We start from the raw sequence: 19,107 nt of genomic DNA, 5'->3' as shown, positions 1-19,107 counted from the left end.
ACCTGAGAGACTTTTACTCACTCAACTTTGTAAAACCAAGTGGGATGTATGCAAGTGTGCCAAGGGAGCTGTCTGATGTCATTGTAAATCTATTCTCTATTATCTCTGAAAGGTCAGGGAGATTGCAGAAGGCTAACAATGATTAGAGAAAAGCAAATGTCCCACTCGTCTTCACAAAGAGCCAAAAGGATGATCTGGGGAACTCCAGACTCGACAGGCTCATCTCATCCACTGGGAAAACCGTGCAGTAAGTTCTGTTAAAGCACCGTTCTGGGAACATTAAAGAGAAGGTGACTGGATGTAGTCAACATGGATTTGCCAAGTATAAATCATACTTGACCAGCCTGATTGCCTTCTATGATAAAGTGGCTGGATTTGTCGGCAAGTGGAAAGAATGTAATTTACTGCAAATGAAGCAAGGCTTTAGACTCTGCCTCCCACAATATTTTTGTATCTAAGTTGGGATGTTATCATCTGAATGGGTGAGCGAGGTGATAGGTAGAAGAAATGGTTGGATGGTTAGTCTCAGAGGACCACAGTTAATGGATCTAAGATTTATGCTGGGACCTGTCCTGTTTCACATCTTTCTTAATGACCTAGAGGAAACAATAGAGTACATTCTCATCAGGTTACCAGATGACACCGAATAGGCAGGACTAGCTAACATGCTTGAGGACAGAGCTGAAATTAAAAGGCATCCAGAGAGGCTGGAGCCACGGGCCAACAGAAACACTATGCAATTCAACATTGTGGGATGAATGTCTGGCCCCACACCAGGGAAAGAAGAGCCCCAGCAATGACAAAGCCTGGCAATGAGCTTGCTGCCGACCAGCTCTGTGGAAAAGATCCTGGTTATCATGGCAGACAGCAAAGCTGCAAGTGAGCCAGCAGCGTGCTTTGGCAGTAAAGATGGTTAACAGCACCCTGGGCATTATGAACATCAGCATAGCCAGATCACAGGAAGGGATCATACCCCTCATTAGTCCACATCTAGACACTGCATCTAGTTTTGGTCCCTCACTCAAGCACAAGAAAGGCATTGGTAAACAGGTGAGTTCAGGCAAGAGCCCCCAGGATGGCTGGGAGCTGGAGCACACAGTCTGTGAGGAGAAGCCAAATTACTGGGACTTTTTAGGCCTGGGGAAGAGATGACTTTGGTGGGGTTTAACTTATTAGCAGCTTTTCAATATCTATGAGGTGATTATCAAGAGGATGAAACCAAGCTCTTCACAGAGGTACACAGTATAAAAGACAGTGGGCATAGACTGAAATAAGAGAGGATATGAGCAATCTGATCTGATCTTATAGCTGACTTCTAGCAGAAGGTTAGACTTTTCCAACCTGAATTTATCTACGATTCTTAACAAAAATCCTGCATAAACTGGGGGAATGACTGTTGGGAAAAACAGTATTCTTAAAATTTCTGCTCAGTTAATATATTACAAATAAAATTTTCTCAACTTTATCAGTTAAATGTAGTTTCAATAGTGTATGGTACTTTCAACATTGAACATGATTTTTTTTTTTCTTCTATACAGTGGTACTAGTTGTCTCAAACAAAAGTGTCCATGTTTCTTGGCATGTATCTCGTAAGGGTTGCATGAAATTTAAGAACTAGTGCTCGTTTGACAAAAACACAATGTCAATGTTCATTCTTTTGGTTATAACAGTACACTTTTTCATTAAAGTCTTTTTCTACTGTGAGCACCACAAAAATTGCTGGCCAGTGTCCTGCTGCATGGAGTTTAAGACATGCAAAGAAACCGCACATTTTGTGGTGTAAGTTCTGAGAGGTAGTTTGCATAGGATGAAGCATTACAGGGAATTAGCTTAGCAGAGCACTGAATCCCACATTCAGCTCTGTTGTGGATAATGCATTGCCTCTGGCAGCAGTTAGGCTTTTTCTGAGTAGCTCAATAACTAACATCTTCAGAGCAGATCGCTCCTAATTTATACATGCACACATAACAACAGGTATTCTGTTCCTGTTTCAAGCATCTCTGCATCCCTAGGCGATGAAATTACTCTCTTTTTTTCACAATTCTTTTAAAAACAAGACAAATGAATGACCTAATTCAGAACTAAGAGCCCTCTCTGTACTTCTGTAAGTGGTTTTATATGTATTCAAGCATGCTCCAGAAACCATTGATGGTTAGCTCATTCATTATATTGATTGACAGTAAAACATCAGGAAAACCATCTATCTGTGACTACTTTGTCAAGAGAAGTACTGTCTGGATGCTGCTGTCTACATGTATCTCAGCATTTTGGCACAGTATCTAAATCACTAATGAATGAAATGCAATTCTAACAAGCACAGTAGTATTGGTTCTGACGAAGTATTTAAAAACAAGTAGAGGATCACAGAATCTCAGAATAAGGAGGGCATTGTCCCAAGTTTTATCTGCAGAAATTTACTTTGTCTTTTTGCCTTTCTTCCCCCTGCCCCCTCACCACTTCTCTCTGGTGTTTCTTTTTATTTCAAAACCTCTTGAGAAACATGCTAACATTTGTGGGTTTTTTGGGGGTTTTTTAAGTTTGTTAAATATTTATGAATCTAGAAACCTTTCAGTGCTTCTTTTTTGTTAAGATTTTTGTTTTGCTTTTTTTTCCAGCAGAAGCCGTTCTCACAGTCATAGGATTTCAGGTAGAGGTTAAGCAGATGATGTTGTTCAGGATGGTTAGTACTGTAGGGAAAACAGTTGGAAAAGCAAGCTTGTCAGTGTGAGGGCTTGCAAAATCATTTGTGGAGGTATACAACTAATAAGATAGAATGATTAGTCTCTTCACTGGCTTGAGCAAATGAGTCAAAGCAGCTTCAGAAGATAATTTCAATTTGACTGAAATCTAGAATTGCACAGCTTCACCATTCATTAGGAAAAAACTTCATGGCGTTATTTATGAAAGCTCTAGTAGCAAAATGAAGAGAGTTCTTTACATTGGGCAATTGAGCACAACGATAATTGACAATTTAAGCCAAGGCCAAGTAAAATTGCAAGCAATAAGTGAATTGCACAGAACTGTAGAATCACAGAAATGAACTCCATTTATTCAGAGACCTGAACTATGGTGATCACTTTGTTAAATCTGCAGGACATCTTGGTGCACAGTCAATTGAAGTTATGAGCTGTATACTTACATTTCCATTCGTGTCAAGAACGATGCTTGCCATGTACGCCAGAGATCTCATAGGAATGCATATCAGCTGGTTTTGAAGCACCATTCAATATGAGTAAGTCTGTTTCTCATACAGTACAATGGTACAAATATGTGACAGTGCAAGAAAGCAATAGCAGCTAACAAGCTAGAGAGACAGGGATGATGTAGATCAATATATGTTACTTGCCCATACTTGTCAGCCAAATTTTAGAAGGCCAAGTGTGCAGCTTCTGGATTTATCTGCGTACATTGTTGTTTCTTATCCATAAAAAAAAAAAAAAAAAAAAAAAAGCAGAATGTGGATGAAAAACATGTTTGATTTGCACTCAGCTTTGGGGAAGGAAGTATTCAAAAATAAATGAACAAGTCCTCTGCAAATGTAATTTTGTACACAGGATTGTAATTTCAAAAGTTGCCGATGAGAGTAATCAAACCCTTCAGATGAAGGTTGAATTTAATAATAGGCCATAGTTTAAATAATTCTTAATGTGTTCATTTCCTAAATGGGAAGATGATTTTTTTTTGGAGCCACTTGTGGATTATTTTTGGAACCACTTTTTTCTGACTTCACAGTTTTTTTTGAAATAGCTGTGTAAAATTCTGCCATACACATATGCTGAGAGATAAAACAGTCTGTAGACGACATCCCAGATGAGATCTTTGAAAAACAGGTGACAAAAAGCAAGGGTCTGAGGTAGAGATATAATTCCTTGTTAGCTTCCTTGTTCTCTGTCTTACAAAGCATTTCTTGTCAGTGGTTAGTTGTTTTATACATATATATATATATATATAAGTATGTTTATCTTTTGAAGCAGTACTACAATTATTCTTTCTCTTTACATTCTTCATAAGCAGTATATTAATCAAATCCAAATTAATGTCAAATAGAAGTTTTGGGTACTTGAAGCCTCTTATAATTATATCCAGATCATTCACGACCAGATCTGCTAGACTTTCAAAGTGCTCGGTGGAGATATTCTGTATTTTATTTTCAGTTTCTACTGTGTAGTGTTGTGGTAGAGACAGAAAAAGACATTTTGGCTTGGCATCCTGCAGGGCTGGCCTAGCTCAGGCTGGGCATGAGTTAGGGTCAGTGTGATGTATTTGAACTGCAGGTTAAGGGGAGTCCAAAAAGTAAGTGTCAACCTCAGACAAGAGTGCAAAGTAGACTAAATGGCATGTATTGATGTCCTCGTCTACCAGTAAAGGTTGGGAGGGTAAGCATATCATCTCAAATGGTCAGCTAATATGGTATACTATGGTTTGGTGGGGTTTATCAGCAAGGAAACACATGTGATACGTAACTCTTCGAGTCTGCTGCCTTGTTCTGGAGGTCAGTTGAGAAAAAAAAAAAGTTTAATTTTTCTTGTTTATTTTGTTCAAAGAAACCAGAAGTATGCAGGCAGTTACGAGGGTAAAACAAAACAAAAACTAGAATATGCTGTCTATTTATTGCAACATCATTAGCTCTTTGCAGTTGCCACAAAAGATCTGAATGAGAAAAAGATCATAGTTAAAGCTCTTCATGTGGAATAAATGGACATAGACCCACTGAGCAACACTCCCTGAAATATCCATGAGTAGCCATAAGTGTCCAAACATTTTATGGGCTAGATGCTCGATAGGACCCTATTCACCTCTACTCAGCCCTCTAATATTAATTAAGGACAAACAACTAAAATAGAGGAGAAAGCTGAACTGTTTAACATCAGCCATGTATTTCTTCTGTTCACTAAGGTGTGTTTTAGGTAACAGCTCAATTACTTCTTCAGACAGTAGGCAGCTGTGAAGCAAAGGTCAAAGGACAGGATTAGAACCGGCAAGTTTAGAACTGGTAATGAAACACCGGCAGCCCTGATTCCTTGCCTCCAATGATGAACTTAGGCTATACCCTTAGCTGGAATTATTTGACATAGCTCTACCGCATAATTCTGTTTAAATCTTATGATGCATTATTTGCAACTAACATTTTCCATAAGTTTAAGCATTGCCTGTAAAAAGAATGAGGTTTCCATAGCACCTGACAAGGCTGTCCTTGGGAAGGATTAATTCAAGCAAAGTCAAAGCGCTATGATACGTTTTATAGCCTGGGGAAATACCGTTGTGCTGCAAACTCTTGGAAAACAGTCTACCTCCCGATTATGGGCAAGGCACAAGCTTAAAGCCACAAGCTTATTATTCTAAGCTTGGGATTCAAAGCCTGTATCCAAAGGAGAATTTACTGAAGCTACAGAATGTAATTCAGAAAAAGACTTTTGAAACACTTGAGCCAGGGACCCAAAGTTCATTTTAGATATAAACCGTATAATAAATATACAGCTAAAATGAACATGTATTAGATACATGTCAGCTTACCTGTTTTCAACTAAAACTGAAGCCACAATATTGTCAGAAAAGTCAGGGGAATTCATTGTAAGATATTAAAATTTTATGAGTTCTGTCTCTACAAGAGCTACTTCGGAGTAACATGCAGAAGTTACCACAAAATTGTTTCATAAATAATTGCTTTCATTTTGGTAACCTCTAACTAGCATTTCAGTAGGAGTAAAATAAGAAAGATAACTTGTATCAATAAATCATACACCAGTCATCTATCACATAAACCAAATATCAAATGCAAACCTCCAACTTCAGAGTTTTCTTTAAGTAGCAAATACAATTGACATTGACATCTGTTCCTCTGTGTATTCTTTAGGTTTCATTAATTTTAATTATGTTTATCATGCTTTATGAGCAGTTTAAATAAATGCTGAGCAATGATATAACAAATTATTGTCACTGTCATAATTCAAAGACAGCTGGAAATGCACATACATTTGTTCTTTTAATTTTCATGCTCTATTGTCAAAACCTAGATTATGCTAAGTGTTCTTTTGGGAATTATTAATTAGTCCAAATTCCAGCAGTAATAATTAAGTTAAAAGTCTCTAATTGTATGAGTACTTTGGGATGATTACATTATACTAAAAATGCAGTGGGTCGTAGACAGTGAAAGGAGGGACTCAGATTGTTGGCTTAGAGCAAAATACTGAGTAACAGAATACCCGATTTCATGGCTCTTGACAGGTAATCACTGTACCATCTTTTGTGAGGATGATGTTTGTTTTTCTACTTTTGCCTCTGTCCAATGACTAAATATCTAGCTTAGAAGGGTATCAAGATGCTTTAATACTGTCCATTTTACTAAGTATCGACAGCACTCTTCTGCATGTAGAAGACAAAATTGACAAAGTAGGCATGAAAACATGAAAAATAACATGAGTAGATCTCAAGCATTAACAATCTATGTTTTGACCCATGAAAATAAAAACTAGCAAATGAAGTGCTGTCATCTTATTCATTCTAGGAAAATGCTTAGTTTAAATTCGTAAGCATAGGCTTCACAATGCAGCATACGAATTTAAGCAACATAATCTATTGTTAACTGGAAATCCTTTAACTGAGTTGCGATAATGAGTGTCTGAACACCTGCAACATATCTTTTCTGTTTAGACACTTGAATACAGTGTTATTAGGTTTGATCCTTACCTTTTAAAAATCAGGCTTTGGTGGGTGACAATCTAAATAAAATTTCAGTAGTCTCATTAACTTAAGTTTTTTGTGGGTGTTATCCAGTAGTGCCTACTGTATTGTATCTTAAAAAATTAAATTATTAGTTTTTATTGTAACAGCTATTGAATATACTGTTTGTTGCCCTAAATGAAAAATCATATCACATGTAAATGTGACATAAGAAGGGGTAATTTTGCCGATTCAAGCTTTTTCAACCCATCAACTGGATCACTATACTGGTTTTAATTTAAATGTATCTGCACTCTGTACCACCTACCTCTAGAAAACAAATAACAATAGTCAACACACAGGTGACATCTAAGATATATGACAGTACAAAACACAACTTAAGAAGTGATCACAAAAAGGAGGTAAAAACAATAAATGTTTTTGTAGCTAAGTCAGAAAATTTTTGCACAATTAAAATTTTGCTTGCTTTTTAAGAGAGGTTGATTCTGCATGCACAATTTTAAATAGTGAACAAAAGAAAAAGGCAAGGAGTAAAGCAATTGCAAGATTATCCAAGTCTTTTTTGCAAAGTCAGGGTGTTTCTCTGATTTGGGTTGAAAAAAAAATAGTTTTGAGTTTATTTTCTGGAAAACCTGGAGAAACATTATGGAAAGGAATTCTTGTTTCTAGTTTTGGAGGGACTTAGTTTCAAGCCACCTTTGTTACTTAAAGAAATGGCTGTGAAGAGTTTTAGATTTAGTGCTTATATTCTGGAGAATTGGAAGCGTATTTATAAAATGCTATTTCACTACTGAATTAATGCTGATTTATTATGTGATATACCATCTTTCTTATGTTTTAATATGCAAATGATCTGACCTCACATAGCTTTCATGGAACATGAGTCATATCAGATCATTAAGAAATAGGCAAACATTCACAAAAATGGTGGTGAAATTTTTTATTTGATGCAAATTATTTCTAAAACAATTAAAATTTGATAGAAATAATCTGAATTCTAATGAAATATTAACTACCTTTAACCCCGATATATGACTAGATAGATCTGCATTTTAGTGACAGATGTAATTTCTAAAACATTTTGGGAATGTACAAGATGAAAGTTACCATGACAGGTCTAGGACCATTATTAAAATATTATTTGAAGCATGGCTTAAAAAAAAAAAAAAAAATTCTAGTATATTCATATTAGAAGAATCACAAGTACAGGGTATTAGTCCTGAACTTTATAGCGTCAGTTGTGTATGTTGGCTTATTCAATAGCTGTGTAAAGTCATGGTTACCGTGTTCTCCCACACAGAACTGACTTCCTAGTCAAACTTGCACTTTGGGCAATTTGCTTACCTTTCTGAACAAGCCAAAGAAGACTTTTACCTCCCGTACCCCACTTTACGTCTGTAAATGCCTTTACGAGTCTGAGAAAGAGTGTACGTGAGCGCCGCAGGTTGTTGCTGCACTTTCTACCACTGCTGCTTATGATTTCCACTGCAGACGAAACAACTCAAGTTCACAAACCACTTGCATCAAAAGGTGATGGTGTGACAACTTTCTCAGATAAGGATGCCAGACAGTGACTTTATAGAGAGAAGGGCTTTAGTAAATCAAGAACCTTCAGGTGCTTCTATACTAGTTTGGAACAAAAAAACCTTTCCTGTTTTGTTGTTATTGTTGTTTGGGGTTTGGGGGCGGGGGGAGTGGGTTGTTTGGTTTTTTTGTTTGGTTTGGTTTTTTTTACAAGGGAAAATTTTAAGAGCTATGTAATATTGTGTGCAGTGTCCATAATCAAAGGTAGTCATAGCAACTGCTGTAGTGAATCCCCTCACTACTCCCAGCTTCTTTTCCTATTGAACTCTCAGAGAAAGCAGACCAGTTCCCCAACTTGTCTTATGTTGGCTTCGGTGGAGCTATACTTGTTATACAATTTCAGGATCTGGCCATATATATTTTTTTCTTAGCCCATGTTTATACTTGCTGAGACTACAAGAAAACTATATATGTGTATTCTGAGCACACGTGCACTACATGTTAAGAGATAGTTTGCTGTATATAGGCCTGGCCCACTTTTGAATTAAATACTACTTAAGCAACGTAGAGTTCTTCAGTGCAGCAAAGGGTAGGAAGAGGTTTTTTTTCCAGGAAGCATATTCATCCCATGAAGCAGGACGGATTCAAAAGGGGAGGAAGTAGTTAAAAGAAGCAATCTCCATTTTTCTTGTAGACCTGCTTCATGTTGAAACTCTGTTATGCACCTCCTTCTCTGTGATGCCAGATTTATCTCCAGAAGTTTATATCTTTTCCTCTCTTTACTCTGTTTTCAATTTGTTTGTTTGTTTACCCTTTGTTGTTGTGGTACCCACTGGATTTCAAGATGAGATTGCTTTTTATCCACAGAGGTGGTCCCCATAGATTAATCCAAACACAAGAACATTTTGTGAAGCTTCTGAACAATTGATACCTCAGAGTTCTGGAGGTGGAGCTGGATGAAAGCACATCTTCACCGCTGTTATTGCTGCAACTGTTATGATTGCATATAAAGAAAGGATTTTTTCCCATTAGGGTTTCAGTAAGGAAAGGCCACAAGCTTCGCTTTGAATTGGCACTGAAAAGTCTTACCTATTGAGAGATGTAGTACAATATGTATTTGCTAGATGCTAATAAGTTGTGGCAAGCTTTGAATTTGAATGGAGGCTCTTCTTCCTGTAAACAAAGAGAGCAAAACTGTTTCCAAATGATCTGCAAGAGGTATAGAAATCACTATATGTATTGTTCTTAACAAAACAGAACGAAAGAAAGCATGAAAGAGGATGAGATAAAAAAAGACCTGCCAATGAGAAGGGTATTTGAGTAAACATTCTTGCTCAATGTTACAGCTCTGCTTCTTGTTTTATGCGGAATTTTGCTATTTCAGGGGGTTTTCCCCTACTTTGAAATACGGCTTTTAGGTAATGCTGATTTTTTTCCTGGAAAAATATATATAGGAAATTAACCACATGATAATGAACAGCTCTGGCCACTATAAACCTAATCACAATTCTAATTGGCATGCTGAGCTACCTAAATCTTTCTAGTTACTTGCACCAGGACAGAGAAAGTTGAGCCCATTGATGTTAGATGGGAATTGTGCAGGAATCAGGTTAAAAAAGTTCTAATTAACTTAAAAAATACCGATTTTTAAAATTTAAAGCTGATCTTAGCATAAACTTATGCTGCAAGAGAATCAGTTTTAAATGCCGCAACTTTAATTGTTTCACATCTTCTGCATAATCCAATCCAAGATTTCTCCACCCTTTGGTATGCATTTTAATTTCATTTAGCTTCTTCTTTGGAAAAGAGTGGGGTCTGAAATAACTACCTGTTCTGCCTAAGTATCCCATGAGGTCTCATCATCTGTTGTCGAATTTCTTATGTGTTTTTTTTTAATTTACTGATAGAAGCCTTCTTAGACTTTTTTTACCATCATAGTAAATGAATTTAAAGATAAAATGCATTACAGGTACAAAGTCCAGTGAAGAGTTATTTAAATCTGGGTTAGTTAATTCCCTGTGCCTCAGGTCCCACAAGTTAAACATCTTGCCTAAGGTCGCATACAAACCCTTTGACAGAATCCAAAATTAAAAGTTTTTGTTTAAATTAATGTTGATTTTTCAGAAATAAACTAGATCTGTTTCAAAGACTTCAGAGCTTTGATGCATATACAGATTATCATAGAATCACAGAATCATAGAATGCGTTGGGCTGGAAGGGACCTCCAAAGGTCATCTAGTCCAACCCCCCTGCAGTGAGCAGGGACATCTTTAGCTGGATCAGGTTGCCCAGAGCCCCATCAAGCCTGATCTTGAATGTCTCCAGGGTTGGGGCCTCCACCACCTCTCTGGGCAAACTGTTCCAGTACTTTACCACCCTTATGGTAAAGAACTTCTTCCTAATACCCAATCTAAATCTACCCGCTTCTAGTTTAAAACCATTGCCCCTTGTCCTATCACTGTGTGCCCTTGTAAACAGTCCCTCCCCAGCTTTCCTGTAGGCCCCCCTTTAAGTACTGGAAGGCCACTGTAAGGTCCCCCCGGAGCCTTCTATTCTCCAGGCTGAACAACCCCAACTCTCTCAGCCTGTCCTCATAAGGGAGGTGCTCCAGCCCCCTGATCATCTTCATGTGGTTGCAAATTACCTGGCATCATCTGTAGAGTAGGTGGTCTCCAAAACCTACCTAAGTGCACATTCTTGCCAAGAAGCATCATGCAAATCATGCGAAGAAGTGTATAAATCTTTCACTAAAAGGTAAAATTACCTCAATATACCTTGCATTTTCTAAGGAAGCCACAGACCAAGCCTGTGCCCAGAGGACAGACCTTGTTTGTTGCTGCTGTGGGGTAACTTCCACTCTATGGAACTTTCTTTGAGTGTCCAAACATTTAGTGATATGATATATGCCTGGCTTAGTGTGGGAAGAAAGAATTTCTAGTACTTGCTCACTCATTTGGTCTGTGGTGGGTTTTCAACCTACAGACAAAGGATGGAGCAAGGGATGTCTTTGAGACCTTGTTATTGGCAGTATTCTCTTCATGAGAGTTTCTTAAAGAGTAAGTGTTTTGCAAATAGTGTGTTAAGGACTAGTGAGAACATAATGAGATGCCTCTGGTTATCCATGTCAGGTTTGATCAGAGACATAAATAAAAGTAGAGAGGAGTAGGTAAAAAAAAACCAAACAAACAAACTCAAAAACATAAACTACTTGAAGATAATTTGGTAGTTTTATTCTTTAAAAGTTTTGTGGGCAAATACCAGTTTCAACTTCATATTCTTTAAACACCAAATATTACAACAAACAAAACTAATTTCAGCTAGAATTCACCAACCGTTTATTAAACAGTTTCCTGAAAAGCTAAAGAAATTGAGGAATTATGGTGGTTTTTTAAATGTTACTGAAAATTGATCGAAAAAGTTCTGTCTGATGAGCTGGGATAATGATAGAATCATAAAATGATAGAACAGCCCAGGTTGGGCAGGACCTCCAAAGATCATCTGGTCCAACCTTTCATCGGAAAGGGAGTCTAGATGAGATTATCTGGCACCCTGTGCGATTGCATCTCGAAAACCTCCGGTGACCGCATTGTTCTCACTGTAAAAAAAATTGTTTCTTATATCAAGATGAAACCTCTCCTCCTGCAACTTGCACCCATTACCCCTTGTCTGCTCCCTGTGGCTCCTTGTTAAGGAAAAGAGAGCTTCCAGTCTTTTTGTAGATGCCCTTTAATTACTGCAATACTGTCATGAGTTTTCTGAGGTTCTGTTTGCCCATTTATCTCTTGATGTTTTATTATTTTTCAATAAAAAGACCTAGATATAAAGTCGAACTTTTATGTGTTGTTAATAAACCTGGGTATTCATCATTATGTCTAACCTATGCTCCTGTAGAAACAAAGGGGTAGTTTGTTACTGGCTCTGAAGTACAGCAGACTGGGCTCACAGCTGTCAAGGTGCTTGATGTGTAGCAGCTTCTTTCCACCACTGCTTGGGTTAGTATTGTCTCTAGTTATGATTTTTGGAATGTTTTTTCTCCAAACAAGCTCCCATTTCAGATGAGCCTTGCTTTGCGCAGCTATCAGTATGAAAGTCAAGCGCTTTCATGTCACCATTACTGGGCTTAGGTTCATCTGAAAGATCTTTTGGTAAGCTGTTCTCAATTACAAGTTTCCTAATAAAGCCTCAGAGGATCTGAGTTTTTCCTGATAAAGGATTTTATAACATGAAGTTTGTGCAGGGTATTTTGAGCCATTTAAAACTGTGGCTTCAGCTGAACTTCTTGAGATGTATATGAGCTCCATTAGAGCATTAGAGGAACAACTGCAGAAAAGACATCTGCATAACACCTCAGTCTGGAAGCCAAACTTTCAACAGGCTGGACATTAAAGCCTTCTTCCATACTATCCAGGTAAGTCTAGATTATAGAGAACTCCAACTGCATTTTAAGGAAAACTTGGCCACAGTACATTTTAGCTGGAGACTTGTCTTAATGAGGAATCTCAGTAAAATACATTGAAATTTTTTTTACTTGATTAGTTAATTTGTATTAAATTCCTCTATAAACATCTTCAGTCATAACTAGGCTTCAATATATTGACATTGGCTACATTAATTCTTACTTAGAATATTCATGTGTGTACAACTTGATTGAAATAATCTACTTCTACATGCTTAGCAGTATGTCTTATTGCAAGAATTAAATTTTTGAACTCTTTCTGTATGCAGGGGCTTCACTTCAACTTACTTCCATGACGATAACTCATTACATTAATTGTGAATGTTTCTATCTATCTGTCTATCTACCGATCTCAATTGAGCTTTCTTAATTTCGAACAACATCTCTGAATATTTGGTACAGACAAATCCTCATCTGTGATTGAGGCACTTTTCAAGGGCAAAAGTGTTTCTTCTATCAGGAATTCACCATTAACATCAGAGCAGCTCTTTCTTAATACACAAAAGATTGTTTCTTAATATGAAATTAATTTACTGCTGTGGTGCAGTGAGAAAGTATTTAGGTTAGTATATTAAAGCTGGTCAAATACTATAATTTTTTTTTAATTCTTTAATAATTGTTCCTACGGAAACCAAAAATAAGGTCTTTTTTTCATAAACCTGTTTTTAAGTGCTAGTTCCAAATATATGGATTACTGTTAAATTCAGATCCACTGTCCTTATTGAAAATTCAATGACATAGTTCCTATTAATATAAATATAGCTTCCTATAGGAATAGTCTGTCCGTTCCCAGAATTTGAAGACCAACGATACTCGGATGTCTCACAGTTCTTTGTAAAAAGCACATGTCTAGATGAAAACCTGTTGGATATATTTTCCATCTGACAATGCCCAAGGCAGTATACTTAAATTTAGAAAAATATTGAAATACAAAAATCATAAATAATGAAACAGCATAGTTATATTAAACAAAATATGCAATGAGGTACATGTAGATGCAGAACTAATTTCTGCCCATGATTCATGACCTAACAACAATCATTCATATCTGTGCTACACTCTGTCACTCACAAGTTATACATAAGGTCATCAGTAATGTCTAGAAATGAATAATGTATTTACAATCCCTTCATTCAATAGCCTTTGTCCTGTGCACACATGTCCTTGAAAACAGTCTTCCCAATAAAGTCAGGACCTTGCAAAAGATGTACAGCATCCGTAAACAACTAAGTAGATATTTAGATAACCACATTTTTAGGAATAATTCTTGCGTATAGTTATAATATTCATTTAGTTATGTTCGTGTTGGGGCAGATACAGAGAGCACTGATTCAGTAGAAAGTCCTACCCTGAATTCAACAATCTTTGAGCTCACCTTAGTATCCATATTTTGGCAATTGCTTGCTCAGCTGAATAGCAATGAATAGGGCAGATGTAGGACTGGAGACGGCTAAGGAATCCATTTAGTCTACTGTCAATGGGTCAAAAACTAATGGGTAGATTCTTTCACAGAAACACCATCTGCTCAACTAAAATATTAAAAAAGAAAGGAAGACCTTCATGATTTTATTCTTATCAATCAAGCCCTTCCTCCTCATCAGCCTGAACCCCAAGCCCTCTCTCAGAAAAGGAACACAGGAAAGAAGAGGGTCCCCAGTAGCTAAAGATCCTTGCTGACTGCAGAGTCAGGTTGGATGGATTTCTCCAAGAACGACACAGTACAGGAAGAGTTACTTACCAGGGAGGGTAGATTTAGACTGCTCAAGGTTTGAAAGCTTGCTCATCACATACTTGTTAGAATTTTTACTTGCCTTGTCTCTGACCTTACCTTCTCTATTCCCAAGGGTTGCATTACAACAACATTTTCCTTTCAGTATGATTTACATTCAGTGAGCTGACACAGCACCAATTTTGCTTCCATACTGCTATAGCAAAAAATTCAACTGAAGAGCTCAGTGTGACTAACAGCCTCTCAGTTGCCTCGTTGTACAGCACCTCAAAATGGTCTCTCTAGTCTAACAACAAGTACAATAAGTGGACAATAAGGACAAAAGAGTTATCTGTAATCTCTGCCTACCTGCTTATAATGAATGTGCTTTATATGCAGGATAATGTCAGATTTCAGTTTGTTTTGAGTGGGGTTCTGTGGGGGACAAAGGGAGGGTTGGCATATACCTAATTCTACGTAATATAATCAGTATGAAAAATGTAATCTTATTTCCTTTCAGAAGGTTTGTCTCTATCTTAAAAAGAATTTGTGCAGGGCCAACACACTTATTAAAATTCATAAGGTCTTAACTTACCTGGCTATGTCACCAACTGACAGGCTGTTTTTTATCTGTCTCCATTTCTACAATCTCATTCTCACATGAAAATGGGTTATTTTTGTATGTTGTAAATAGAAAAGCGATGTCAATTTTATTTTTCTGTCGTTTGTTTATCTTATTCCTTGTCAATCATGTTATCCATGTTACGCATCTGAAGGCCTTAAATTCTCTTCTTTTGTTCCGCTTATCATTTTTATTGTGTATTTACACACATCTCCCCCACACATCCATGAACACACACATATAAAGTCTTGACACATAGCACGGACAAGCCCCTTAGATTACCACATACAGATAAACAGATGTGACACTGAATATGTCACAGCTCCTCTATTCAAATAGTTCTTTAGCTTCAATGCCAAGATAAAATAAATTTTGCCTTTTTATTTTCTCCAGTCTCATTATATGTGCGAGTGACTTGATGTATGAAATCTTTTCATTTCTTAGTCACAGAAACTCCTTTTTTTCCTCCATAATGACATGTTTTGTTGTTGGTGGTTTAAAACAGCTTTTCTGAACTCATTTGAAAGGTATGAAGTTAGAAAATATTCAGAAGTTGAAAGTAGTGTTAACTTAACCCCTCCTGATACTACAAAATGATATTAAAGAAAGGAAATTATTCTCAGCCATGGCCTAAGACAATATTGGTAAAGCCAGCCTTCCTAAATGTAAGCCTTTCCAGAGTGACTATGAATTTGGTCATAAAGTACTGATATCTTCGCCTTACTAAAGTCAACAGGAACTTTGGCATTGGCTGTAATAGGAACATATTTTAAATATAATTATTTAGGTTATACTATTTCTGCACACCCCTCTCTCAGTAATAGAACCTGTGCCTAATGCTGATGGACTCCTGAAAGGACTGATAAATGAGTAAAACAAATACAGGGAAGGATGTCCTTCGAAAGCAGCCTCACATTACTACAGATCAAGCTGTACAACAATGCGGTAAAGCAAGTTTTACACCTTTTTACCTCTAGATAAAATTAGCTGGGGTTTATTTCTAAAATGTTTGCTGAATTCTGGAATATTCTGGTTTATTCTCTTTCTACTACAGGGGAAATCTTGCTCTTTTCTCTGACATTGTCACCAGACTCATTCCCTGCTGGCCAGATTTCTGTATAGTTTACCACTGCTGCAGATGTTTTGTTGCCTAGGTAACATATTCCATTCATTTCCACTTTTGTTCTAAAAAAACCACGAGTCCCTCTTTAGTATATATATGTGTCCCTGAAGGTGGACTGACCTTGTTGTCTGTTTGATTAAAGGGACAAGGACTCAGCTCTGCTCCTAAGGTGAAAGTACAGCTTTTCTTTTTTCTTTTTTTTTAAAGTGAGCCAAACAAACCCACCAAAATGCTGCTAATTATTAAAGGTTGGTTAATTAGGACATAAACATATTACTGAAACAAAATAATTCTTCAAATAGAGAGGCTAAATGAAGCTGTGAAAATAAATTTTCCCCAGGCCCACAGTGCCCGGACAGGATGACTTCTTGAGTTAGAACCAGTCCCCACTGCCCCAAACAGGGTCCATTGCAGAAAATTCCCTTTCTACACCTATTTCAGAAACTGTGTACACAGGTAAACATCATGTATGTTTATGGTCATGGTCTGGTTTTGTTGATCCTGTGCTGCAAAGCCTGTGCAGTGTGCTCCTGCCTGCTACTTGCAGTTCCATTGTTATACTCTGAATTCTGAGGGCTTCAAAATGTTATCTACATTCTTGATAGCAGAAATAGATATCCTTGAATTGCTAGAGGGGAATCATAGCTCATCTGCTCTGCCATGTATGCACTATCATTTTCCTCAGAGCTCTTGGCAATAAGTGATGAAACGGTGAGGAAATGGCTAAAAAATTCTGGTCTAAGCACAGATACTCTTCTTATGATACATTGTTTTAGGATTTAGCAAGAAAATAATGGGGAGAAATGTCTGTTTTATACATTTTTATTTCCTACTTTTTCTGTGCACCCTGAAATAAAAGTCGGGACAAATGTTTTCAATAACAAATACAGAAAACTGGAGAAGCTGTTTTCCTATCCTGGATGAATGTTTAAGATAGAAATGTAAAGCCTTACTCAGAATAGAAGGAAAGAGATACAAAAGAAACTAAGAAAACAGAATTCGAATCAAAACCGAAAGAAAAATAAATAATTATGTGAATGTACAATTAAGTTTAAAAATTCTTCAGGACATTTTGTGAAGACTTAATTCCCTTACAGGTCTTTAACAAAGTAAAAGAATAAAAAAAACACTGAATGAAAGATCTTTTTGACCCTCCATGTTCATTTTATTAATATTCAAAACAGGCAATTTGACAATCACAGGAACTTTTTTTCTGAAAAAATTTTCAAAATGAGAAATGTAATGTAACCTAGATTTTTCTTTTAATATAGCCCTTTTTCTGTTTATATTGTTAGAAATATTTGCTCCCAAATCCTATGTTGTCCCAAACTCTACCTTCTGTTCCTGCTTTGAACCCCAGCTGCACTAAACATAGCTACATTTGAGATTTTGGAAAAAACCTCAAAGATTTAATAGAAATACTATTAAGGACCTGGATACAGCCTTGTAATGCAGGTGGCCACTCTTTTTCTTTTTTTTTTTCTTTTTCTTTTTTTCTTTCACGCGGTCGAAGATGAGAATTTTATTCTACTATTTTTCTTACACTGTAACTGTATCTTTCATTGGAAATTTTGCTACAGTGATATCAAGGCTAAAGAAAAGTTTAGAGTTTTTTATCTTTAAAACATTACTTTCCTTTCTTAGACTCTATATCTAGGACTTACATCTTGTCATAACATTTGAATAATTGTTTGTGTATATAGAGTGCTTAAACAAAAGCAGGATGTTCCAATATTCCTTTACTGAAAGCAAATAGGTGGTGCAGTCACCAACAACTCTGCAGTAAAGAATTAATGTGCCTGCACAAATGAGAACGGGGTAACTGCAGTCACATTCCAGTTTCCTGTCTCTGAAGATTTACTTTAATCATTGAAAAAATAGCTAAAATAGCAGTTTTAGAATAATGCAAAATATTGTGACATATTGTCCGTGTTATTGTTAGTATCCTTTAAATAATCCTTTTTTATTTTATTACATATTGTATATCACATATTTAATCAAATGTAATAATTTCATATTAATTGGAGCTTAATCTGTAATTTGAAAAGCCAACTCTCTTTCTAACAGAAGGCCTTTGGATTTTTATATGAGAACAGTAAAAAATTAGTATTGCTGTAAGAGGTTAACAAAGCAAAGCAGGAAGACTATACTGTTGTATTTTAAATTTCTATTTCTTACCTCTCAGTGCATGTACTGCTGATCGTAATTGCATAAATTAGCTAAAAGCTATGTTAAAAAGGTGAAATTTTGATATGAATTCTGGTTAGGTTAACTTTAGAGTCCTTTGATTCTTACCGTCCTTCTTGAAGTATCATGAAGGAGCTTGATTTTCAGACATACTCAGCACATCACGAAATCAAAATATCTTATCTCAGCTTGACTGCCTGATAGCAAGGCACACAAAGTCCTTAATTTTGAAACTGTTGGCCACTATGTCAAAATTTCCCTTGTGTTTGAAATCCGAGGATCTTCATTCAGACTCATTACCAGGAAGTGGTGCAGTCCAGCTAAACTGCTTGTCAGATGCCTACAAGAAGTTTATACTATTTCTCTAACGCATACCTTCAGCAATATTACCAGTATATTTCACCTGGCTAGAACACATGTTATTTTTCTACAGAAAATTATGTTGAGTTTCTGTCAAAAGCATGAAAATTATCTGGTTTTTGACTAATTGACCCCACAGCCTAGGTTATGTCGCCTGCTCCAGCAAGCCGTGGAGCAAGGCGGGCAGCACTGCTGGCTGGGCTATAGGATGACAGCTGCCTCCAGACTCACTTCTTCCCAGCAGTGAGGGTACAGCCACCAGGTGGATAGCGTTATTCCCTCCAGCAAGAAGTAAAGAGAGAGGTGGTGACTGGGTGCATATAGGCAGACATTAGTCATCACCTCCCATTAAATGGAATGCCTTCTTAAAGTCAACATATGCCTATCTAATACACGTGGGATCTATTCCTACCTGAGCAATTTGGGCACTCTGTCATCAGCAGTAG

Source organism: Leptosomus discolor, chromosome 8, assembly GCF_034619465.1.
Source record: "Leptosomus discolor isolate bLepDis1 chromosome 8, bLepDis1.hap2, whole genome shotgun sequence".
Taxonomy (NCBI): Eukaryota; Metazoa; Chordata; class Aves; order Leptosomiformes; family Leptosomidae; genus Leptosomus; species Leptosomus discolor.
This window is presented reverse-complemented; position numbering follows the sequence as displayed.